Source organism: Ambystoma mexicanum, chromosome 10, assembly GCF_040938575.1.
Source record: "Ambystoma mexicanum isolate Mex_15411 chromosome 10, UKY_AmexF1_1, whole genome shotgun sequence".
Taxonomy (NCBI): Eukaryota; Metazoa; Chordata; class Amphibia; order Caudata; family Ambystomatidae; genus Ambystoma; species Ambystoma mexicanum.
This window is the reverse complement of record NC_090932.1, coordinates 1,500,814,156-1,500,825,033: the sequence shown is the minus strand read 5'-3', so window position 1 is coordinate 1,500,825,033 and position 10,878 is coordinate 1,500,814,156. Positions and strand designations below refer to the sequence as shown.

At 44.8% G+C, this 10,878-nt stretch overlaps 1 protein-coding gene across 3 annotated transcripts in view; it reads left to right on the top strand.

Annotated features, from left to right (window-relative positions):
- The first annotated feature begins 614 nt into the window (after positions 1-614).
- The window catches only part of ABCB9 (ATP binding cassette subfamily B member 9), a 398,286-nt gene continuing 388,022 nt past the window's right edge, over positions 615-10,878 (top strand). Inside the window, exon 1 of one of the 3 annotated variants that reach the window (XM_069619638.1) lies at positions 615-985. The gene's annotated coding sequence lies outside the window, so the exon portion shown is untranslated. Of the gene's footprint in view, positions 986-1,488; positions 1,609-10,878 lie in introns of those variants that run through there. The other 2 variants (XM_069619639.1, XM_069619640.1) reach the window with 2 other exon arrangements.

Genomic DNA, 10,878 nt, shown 5'->3' with positions numbered 1-10,878 from the left:
TACTGCATAAGCCGCGAATGGAGCAGTGATGTTTCCGCTCCCCATGCTCCGCTGTCGACTGGTGCACGCGGTGCGGTCACGTAGTGGCAGACTTGTGTCTTTGCCACTGCCTCGTCGCCAGTGTGGTGATCGCTCAACGGGGCCCCGATGAGCACGGCATAGCTCTCAATTCACACGCTTTTGGCGTAAAGAGCTGACTCACCCGCAAAGCCACATCACACCTATCATAAGTTATTTTCCAGGAGAGGAGCTCATGATTAACCTCCCCAAAAAGGCAAATGTTAATTTGTGTTGGGGGCTGTGGGGTTTGCGAAAAATACATCTGACATGCCCCTCCATACACCCTTCCCCCTCCTCCCCCCCGGCAGGATTCCAGTAAAATTTGTATTATTTCTGGCACTGGTGGTGCCCTACAAGTAAGTACTGGGACGAGGAAGAGGGACGTGGGGCTAATGGACAATAGGAGCACGAGGGTTGCAGAAAGGAAGAACGTTTGGTGTTTGCATTTGGGCGTGTCAGTCCGATGAGTTGGACAAGTTCTGCCAATCAGTGGTCTTTGTGGATGACGATGAAGGCCCGGAACCGTCTAAATAGTGTGTATACGAAAACGGGAAACTTTAGTCACTTCAGCAACTCCCACGCCACAGACACTTGGCAGCGCCCTGCAGGCCAAGCGCACTTAAAAAACAGACTTTCTGTTTTACATCCTGTGCCAAATTTTTACAGAACGGCCTCTGTTTAAATTGTACATCTCTCTGAAAAGACCGCATCGTATTTGTCGAGTCCTGCCTCCCTCACTGGCGCCATCGCCGGCGGGGGCAGTTTTTGTTGGCGCGCGCACTCATTTCCGACTGCAGGTGAGCACAAGAGGTCTCCCCGTGACGTCACCGCTGGTGGGCGGGCCTAAACTCGGCGGCTCTCCCTGCACTGCGCGCGGCTAAGATGTCACGAGGGCCGCTGCACACACCCAGGGGACGCTGCCAAGGTAGGACCTTCCGTATTCCATATACAACCGGTCGAACTGTGTGTATTGCCGTCTGAACCTTTAAGCCCAGAGAGGGTCTAACGCCCGACCCCATAATAACACGTCAAGATAGAGCTCACTGGGCCTGCGGTTAAAACTGCGCGTAACTTGCAAGTTCGAAAGCTGATGCGATAGATGCACCCTTTCATCTTTGTCGTGTTCATAATAGGAGTACCTTTGAGTAATAGTAACGTGGATGCGCTAAAATGTAGGCAGAAAAGACTGCGTGTTATTTAATAATGAGTCATAGTAGCGCGTTTACAAATCGCCAATGAAATTAAAAATAACTTGCATTTCCACTGCAAATATTTTTCTCTTTGGCAATGTTTGTAAAGCTTGATTTAATTAAATGATTTCGTTGGGAATATGTTCAAACTAGGTAATGCAATTCATACAAAAGTGATATTTAAAGTACTCCTCTGCAATGAAAATGATTTTACATACGTATTCTTCAATTATTATAGAACTCGTTTAGCCTACATTGTTACAATATTCGGTTTCTGCTGATGAAACACTGAAAATGTGTGTTCTGCAAGGATGTACGCCAGTTTGCAAAAACTGTTACTGTACCCATTTGTTCCAAGGTAACTCTATAGTCTTTCCATTATTTAAAAAGTGCCACAGAACACTGCTGGGATATAGACACCATGGTAGTTGTAACCTGCACCGAGTGTATGCACAGTCCATTCAAGGATAGAGGGAATGTGACTGTGCCCGGTCTATGCTAGGCAGATTGAATGGGAGTATACCGTCTGCCTAATCAAACATAGAGGGGATACAGGTGAAATGTAAAGTACATGCAAGGGTAGATTGCATGCCCTATTCATGCAAGAGTACAGGGAATGTATGTTCAGTCATCAAGCACGAGTGCATGTCCTATCCATGGAAGGATAATTATAATTGGTTATTTATAATCTGCTTAATACCCAGAGGTTTTTAATCGAGAATGCAGGGATCGAACCTGTGTTGCTCCACATTGTCTTGCTTTCAAGGTGAGCTATCCTCCCAACCCAAGGATAGAGCGAATGTGCGTGTATGTACTGGCTTCTTTGTCATAAAACCAAATGGCCATTTTATGTGAGTGGACTATATTTGCCCTGGGTTTTTTTGAGAAGATTTGTTTTCCCTTTTTATTTTAAAATGGGGGGGGGGGGATTGGGGTGGGGGTGTCGCCCCACTCACCTCCTTCTACACTCCTCCCTTTTATCCCCCCCACTTACTCCCTCTACTACTTTTTCCAGCCATTTCACGCTCCATCCCACCACATTTCCTTTTCCAACATTTCTTTTCTCAATTGTGGGATCGAAATGGAGGTATTCTTAGTAGAATTTGTTAATTGGTGGTGAGTGTACATGCATGCACTGTTCTGCAAGGAAATGGGGAATGTGTGTGAGTGTATGTACAGTCCATGCAAGTGCAAGTGTATGTACAGTCCATGAATGATGCAAGTGGGTGTACAGCTCATGCAGATACAGGAGGTTTGAGTGTATTTACTGTCCATGCAAGCATACAGGTATGCAAGTGTATGTACACTCATGAAAGGATAAAGGGTATGCACGTGCTTATGCAGTCCATGGAAGGATAGAGGAGGCATGTGTGTCTTTACAATCCATATATGGATAGAGGGTATGCTGTTGTATGTACAGTCCATGCAAGTATACAGGGTATGCAAGTGTATGTATAGTCCTTGAAAGGATGGCGGATATGCATGTGTATGTGCAGTCCATGGAAGGATGCAGGAGGTGTGCATGTATTTACAATCCATACAAGAATACAGGGTGTGCACTTGTATGTACAGCCATGCAAGGATACAGAGAAGGTGTGATTATATATACAATCCATACAAGGATACAGGGTATTGTGAGGTGTCAGCAATGCGAAGCGGACAACTTTTGGATGATTGTTCAAAATATGACATTTTATTAAATCATAAATGTTATTTAACGCCTCACTATCCCTATTCTGATGAGGATTTCGCTGCCTATCAAAACTAAAGGAAAACACTAACATAGGCTATCTGGCCCTCACACTTAAACATCAGATGCACAAAGAAAACGTATGGCAATTCAATTATCATCAACATTGATATTCACAGTTTCTTGATAACCTCTTAGTAACCTGGGTGAGCTCCCGTTCCCCAGGATTCAAGGTAAACTCCGCTCCAATGTTCAACAAACAAGGAAATCCATTTATGTAGTACATTCTTAGTTCAGTTCTTAGCTCCTTCAATGTTAAAGTTACATTTTGTTAACCAAAGATCCAACAACAGCAAAGCTTTTCTTCTTGGTGAAATTAAGACTCCACAACTTCAAGTTGTCCAAGAAGAATTAACACAGTTAAAAGGACATAGTACTTCTGTAAATGTTAATGAAACACAGTTCTTGGTTAACACTTAATAAGTCTCTCTTAACAATATTAGGAATTAAAGTAGGTATCTTTGTCAGGATGACTGCACAGCACTATCACTTGCACTTCAACAACTTCCTTCTACAAGAGTTTACCATGCAGGCTTACTCTCTGCCTCATAGTATTCCACATTCATTTGTGCTACTGAAGTCTCCAATCTACTGACAACCAAAACACCACCACAGCTTCAGTACTTTGTGACACCACCACAGCTTCAGTACTTTGTGACTAACAGGTTTTGGTTATGACAAGATTCACTTTAGGATACTTCAGCACCTTCAAGTAGACAAGGCACTCTTCTTCTGAACCTACTTTCAGTGGGGCAGCCTCTTTGCCTTTCTTGTCTGTCTGCAACCAACAACAACCTAGAATTGTCTTTTGAGATGCACCGTTCTCTTTCTCCCTGTTCTTTGGCAATGTAGGTTGGATCAACTTCAAAGAATGTTTATAAGTAGCAAGTTCCCCTTCCCCAACCTTGCCTTTATCCCTTTGCCAACTGTTAGCCAGAATAATTACCCAGAAGTTTTGTTGCCACTTTTTTGGCTTCAGGTAATGCTTGCACTCTTGTATCTTAGGCAATGCTGAGATTCTATTTGGCTCACTGTACTGTTTAGACTGTTCTCTGGCTTTGGGAAAGGTTAGATTCAGTCTCAATTGGAAAAATACCTTGTTCACTCTTGGCTTGTGCAATGCTTGCTATCTCACCTCCAAATAATATTGAAACGCTTGACATTCTCTTAGCAATTGTTTACTGCGTTAATACAGATTTAGAGGTCCCTCTTCCTCTTAGAATCGTAAATAGTGCTTTACAAGGTTTACAGTTTTTAATAATTGCTTTTCATAGCGTTTGCTTCTCACACAAGTGAAAGAGAGAATACCCGATCATACACTAGTGCTACTTTTCAAGTGTTCCTTTGTTAAAGACTCAATGATCGACTTTGTATCACTTCTGCTGATACGCAAGTGATTATTTAGCTGGATAATGTTGCTGGCAGTGCTTGCGCAAGGAATTCGTACGCCTGGTTTAACTCGCCAGCATCTGTGTTCTTTTCTCAGGGTGCTGAACAACTTCTGACTTCACTTGGGACTCATACCCTTCTTCGCTGAAGGTGTCTCTGTTCCGGCCACTCAATTAAGGAACCCCTCTCGCTCCTGAGACCCAGAGATTCACAGTAGTTCCCTGCCACAGTCTCTGACATGCTTTCTGCTGCGTAATGTCTGCAATTTGGCTCACATGGGGAAGGGCAGCCTTCCTACCCGCCATCAACTGTGCAGCCTCTGCACACTAGAGTTTGGGGGAGCAGGATGCACAAAGGACAAGCAGATGAAATCTGCTGCATCAGAGTCCCGGTGTCCCTTTGGTTCTCCCACCTCTGCCTGGATTTCCAACATTGCCGTCTTCCTTCTGCTTCTACTACTACTGCATACTCTCCAGCCACAGTTTCAGCTCCTCCCTATTGCTTGCACCCGAGGGGGCCTTTTAAGCCTCTCAGCTTCCCTCAGGTGTGGGCTACCCAGCTTAATTGCCTGACTACTACTACAGCATGACTTTTCAGCCCTCTTCCTTGTCCCAGTACTTACATGATTATGGGACGTGTAGTCTCCAACAACAAAATCAGTTATTCTGTTGTGCAAACAGCCATTAAAAATGTGGGGTTATGGGGAAAATTACACAGGAGGTTTTCCCAGTCTTCCTGCCCCCCCCCCACACCTCTCCCATGTGATCCTACCGCAGATCACCACCCAGGGTTGGGATCAGGAAGTATTTGCCCTTCCCTGTCCACATAAGAAGGGTCTTAGGACAGGTTTCTGGGAAGAATCATTACTGATTCATCACAGTATGCAATTGTATGAACAGTCCATGCAATGATACTGGAGCTACAAAGGTATGCACAGAGAGGGGTGGTAGTGTATGTATAGTTTATGCATGGAAAGAGGGGTGCAATTGTATGTTGCATGCAAATATGTATGGAGTGCAAATGTATCTAGAGACTATGAAAGGAACTGTAAAGGTATGCCAGAGGACTGAGGTACGTGCTACACAGTCACCATTCAGCAGAGTGCCCAGAAGTTCTGGCCTTATGACCCTTGATGGGGTTTTCTGTGTAGCTATTACGTTGTTCACTACTGACTGGCTTTTATTAGGGTGGGGCCTTCCAATTGTTTCATCGTCTTCCTTGATTGAGTAGACAGATATATTAGCCAAGAAGGCTGAAATATCTGAGACTGGTCTTTTACTTTCAGTGTGAGGTCCTCACTAGCTGGCTCCTGTTCTTTTCTGTTTTCCTTTCCTTTTTTTCAAAATGTTATTTATTCATTTGGTACTTTATATACAACACTAAAACATAATACAATGTACAGAGTAATACTTATTCAAATACAACATAATAGTCAAATATTTAAAAGAATAAGAAAGATAGAAATCGAGGTGAACAAAAAAAGCCAGAGAACAATCAATAGAGAATTAAAAGAAACAAATGAAATAGAAGAGTAAAATTACAAAATCCAGAGAAAGTAAGAACCCTAGAATACGAATAAATAAGATAATTAAATGACCCCAAATCCTCTCATAGTTATCAAGTTGGTCCTTTGCATTAAAGGATACTTTCTCTCTCCTCGACAAAAGGGACAAACTCTGCAACCAATCATCAACACTGTGGTAAGTGTCACTTTTCCGAAATTTCAGAATGTGATTCTAAGCTAGAAAATGGGCTCTATATGTCCAGAGCATTTTACTGTTAGACAACCCAATATTTGACAGAATTAAACCCAACCCACCAAGAAGCAGATCTCCAGGTATAGATAGATCCATAACTAGTTACAATTATTCTGGGATGGTGTTTTTCAGAGAATGTATCTTTCCACACAACCACAACATATGGAGTGTGGTGCCCACCTCTTTTACATTTCCAACAAACGTCTGTATTACACAGCTTGCACGATCTCATCTTCCATGGAGACCAGTATAGATAATGGTTAATTCTTTGTTGTGTATATCTCAAGTCTAAATCCACTTTGTATTTAACTGGACCTGTACATATGCGGTTCCATTTGACAATGAGCAACGCAATTCCAAATCCCAATTTGCTGTGCCAGTTATAGAATCTGTTTTCCTTTCCTCTTCCTTTTTTTCTGTTGACTAACAGTGTTTCTGTAGGTGATAATGATAACTTCCTGAAAAAGTTCCTGGAATCGTTGGATTTGTTATGGTTATTGTTGTTATTCAAAGCTTTCTGGACCACCTCTTTTCTTGATTTCCCTCTCCCGAGGGTTCTTACTCTGGGTCACTAGCAGAAGGGTCTTTACTGCTCTAGTGTTTTGTTTTGTTTTCACTCAGGTCTATTCTCAGTGGTCGTTTGAGGGGGGTTGGGTGTCCTCAAGGGGGTGTAAACATGCTACACTTCGTTGGTTTTCCAAAACCTCCTCAGAAGGGGGTATTGTTGAGGGTTCGTTGGTAGGCGCTTTGTCTAATGTTTCCTCCTGATAATTAATACTGGCAACCGGCATCGCTCTGCTGTTGTTCATTGCCGTGATGAATCCTTCGATATATAACCTCTTCGAATGTAGCATTGCTAGAAGCGTGGTATGGTCTTTTAAGGTGTCATTAATGCCTTTGTATAGTTTTACGAAGGGGGCCATTGCAATGGTAACCACTGACCTCTGGGGGAAAAAAGATCTTGTTTGCCTTTTCCTTACCCATTGTCATTTCCTCTTCTTTCCCGCTTTTGGGTATAATCTGTTGGATTGACAGCCATGGGTGCGGGGAGTCCCTCTAGGGGACTGTCTTTCTTTGCCAGCCAGGTTTGTTCTTTCCATAGGGCTCCTTGTCTGATCGGATACAGTAAGTTCCTGGATGCGGTCGCCTCTATTAAGGTGCTCCTCCCCCCTCTCCTTATCCGTTTTTTCGGAGCCTTCTACATAGCTATTAGCATCACTGGTGGTCGTGTTTTCCCAGGATTGCCCCGCTAGACTAGATTCTTTTGTAGTTCTCATAGTCATATGGTCATTCTCGTGTCTTTGTCTGTTTGGGTCCTTTTGTAGGACTGACTGGTTCTTTGTGGTCAGTTTGGGGTTGTTCCCCACATCTCGTTTCACTCTTTTCGCTGTGCCCTCACTTTTCTGACCGGTTGCTTCTCAGGCTGTCTGCTCCTTGAGGGTATGACAGTGAGGTCTTTGTCTGTAGAAAGAGTCCTTGGTCTCTTTTGAGGGGGAGGTCGCTTGTGTAATGTAATGCATTGTTTTTGATGCTCCCTTGGTGTTTCTCCTTCCTCTTCCAGGGTTCCTTCCAGCAATTTGTTGTCTGTGGGTTCATTTGAATATATTCTGGCATAGGTCGGGGTATATTAAGCCTTTTTGGCTTTTCAGGTGGACGTTCGACCCTACCCTAATTTCTTTCCAGCTGACTGTTTCTAATCTTCCTGGCACTTGGTTCCATCCATCTCCACTTAAGTTTGGGTGTTGGCTTACTGTGATGTTCAATGTTTGCCTGTAGGGAGGGGCTGCTGTTTTTCCCCCTCCTTTAGTCTGTAAAAGTAGCGATTTAATCTGGCAGGCACCACTTCTGTGCCATTACTAGTGCTTGTCCCGTAGTTGCTTGTTTTTAGAATTCCTTTTGTAGATTGGACGGGGGTGTTAGTGCAGTATTAATATGTATCAAAGCACTGCCTCCTTGTTCCTCTCTCTCCCCTGTGTCCGGCGTTCCTTCCGTTAAGGACCCTGTTCTCGTTTGAAGCTAGGGTCTCCTGGCCGTGCTGTCACGTCTCCCACTAGTACTTCTCCCTGTATGTCACTCATTTCCATTGATTACAGGGTTAGTTCATTATTGTGGTTTGGAAACTGTAAATTGTTATGCAGTTGTGCCTCTGTATTTTTACAGAGATTGTTAGATCTGGCGCCACAGTCCTTTGGCACCCCACCCTCAGTGCTTCCTTCTATGCCCTCCATTTTAAGCCCTCCTCACCTTTTGTTTGAGCGAGTCTTTTGACAGAAAGTTTTATCCTTGTGCTGTCGCCCCATAGGAACATATCGTGTTCCAATGCATACTGTGTTGGCGATGTTAAACATTGTGGGTCAGATTCGGAGGGACTCTCGGGAGCAAACAGGCTATTAGTCATTTCTCCTGTTTCCTGGTATTGCTTACCAGAGTGTCCCGGATGGTGGGATGACTCGCTTCGTTCTTTGTTCGGCCGAAACGATCAATCTGAAGGGAGGGCTTCGGTTCCAGGTGGTCTTGAGCAGTGCGGGCGCACCAAAGGCTGTTGAGCCTTCCCTCGTGATGTCTGCCCTCATCCCAGTTCAGATATTATTTTGTCATGGTTGTCCGCTTCTCTCCTCCGGGCTTCTCCAGGTTTAGTCGGGGTCAATGCACCTGACTCGATGCTGGATAATTGCGCAGTCGCTCTGCGCCTGGAGTAGATTTAGTTAAAGCAGCAGCCCCTTTCTCCAGGCACTTTCTCCGACTCTTTTTTTTGCCTCAACGAAATACACAGCGATAAGGCTTCCAGTCCTCCTTTTCTGCAGTAGAACTCTATGCCGGACTCACTGCGCAGGCGCTCCGTGCCTGGGGTAGATTATTATACTTTAGTTAAAGCGGCAGTCACTTTTTATGGGCATTTTCTCCGACTCTTTCGCCTTAACGAAATACACTGAATAATCCCTGTGGACCGATTGGGCTAAGTGATGACTGCAGCCAATTGCAGGAGAAGAGGAATCTTATGTGTATTCAGTGTGTGGGTTCCAAAACAGCACATAATACTAACTATTCCTGCTATCGTTTCAGGGATTCCAAGGTTGCAATTCCCACCCGATAAATCCATTACTGTGGATGGAAACCATTTCCGTTGCTTACCGGGGGGTTTTCCTGACTTTAGAATCACCCATTGAGGAAACGGGCACACAATTCAAAGCTGGGCATCACTCTAGAAGACAGGAAGGGCGAACACTGATGTTTACAAGGCCAGAATCAAATGTAAAATGGTGGCAACATATGATACAACCTCAGGGCCCGACTGGCCTCAACCCACAAAACCACAAGCACATAGCCCTGCGTGTGACAGGCAAGTACAGCCCACACAGGACAAGTGCAAACCACAACCCATAGCACCACCCAATCGGAGGAGAGACTAGCCTTTAAAAGGCAGTCAGCCCAATCATTGTCAATCCTTGGAGCTGGCAGGATGAGAGCAGTAGAAATTGGGAGACCCCTGCCCTGGAGACACCAAGCGAGGCGAGCATGCCCCGGACACCAGGAAGGTGGAGACCATGGTGTGTGATGAGAAAGAAAATGTGTGGCGTAGAGAGAAGGCTGAGAGCTTGGTAGGAGGAGAGTTGTTAAAGTAGTACTAGTAGTAAGAATGTGGTGGAGGGAGGAGATTCTGATTTGCTGGCAACAGAGCAAGATATTGCTGAAGGTACAGTTATTGTTTGGGAGCAGAGAAAGGGCGATGCCACTTGAGAAAGGATAGTGAGGATTAACTTGTGAAGAGGAGGAGAGTGATATTGTGTAAAGGAGAGATACAACTGAAAGAGAGTAAGGATGGAGATAACATCACGTGGAAGCAGGTAGATACACATTTTGAAAAGAGAGGACACCATGAGGAGGTAGGAGTGAGATATTTATCTAGAGATTTGTTTCAGGTAGCAGGAGAGGAGTGAGGAGAGGTGTTGTGAAAGAATAACAACGAGAATGAGAGGTGCCATCAGCAGGGAGAGCATTGTTGGCATGAGGAGAGAAAAGACTACCATCAGAGGGAAAGGAATAAATCAAGCCTCTGGAAAGGGCATGGAATCATATCAGCTTAGGCAGAGGACAGAAGAATAGACCACCCCACAGTTGTTGAGGCAAGGGAGATTCTGGAGGACAACGTTGGTCAAGGAGAAAGTGTTGAGGTGGGATGAGTAATGAGACGCTGCCGCTGTGCCAGGGCACAGGAAGCACCGCTTTGGATTAGTGAAGCCGAAGCAGGGCCAGGTTAAAATCCACATGAGAGTGGGGGTCTATGTGAGAGCAGGACCAACCTTCTCTGAAGAACCCACCAGGGGCACACCATATCATCAAATAGGCATCATCCTTGGGCCCAGCTTTTTCGGAAGCCCCCTTAATTCTATCGGGAGGAAGCTACAAAGAGAAGTTCTAGAAAGCAGTGGTTGGGAAGACCCCCAAAATTCCTGCCTGCCAGTGACTTTTGGGTCTGCAGCTGGAGAAAACCACAGCTTGAACCGAGGGTCCGAGGACCAGACGACCCCCATCATACCACCATTGTAAGGGCCGTCGACACCCTCTTTGAAGAAGTATGATTGTTTATGCACCTAGGCTTTGAAGGTTTGGGCTTACTTTCAACTATGCAACACAGAACACTTAATTGTAGAACCCATTTGGATTAAGGGGAATGTCTCTATTTCTATAGACCCATTTTTAAGACTCACTGGCCCTCCCCTCACGTTAGACC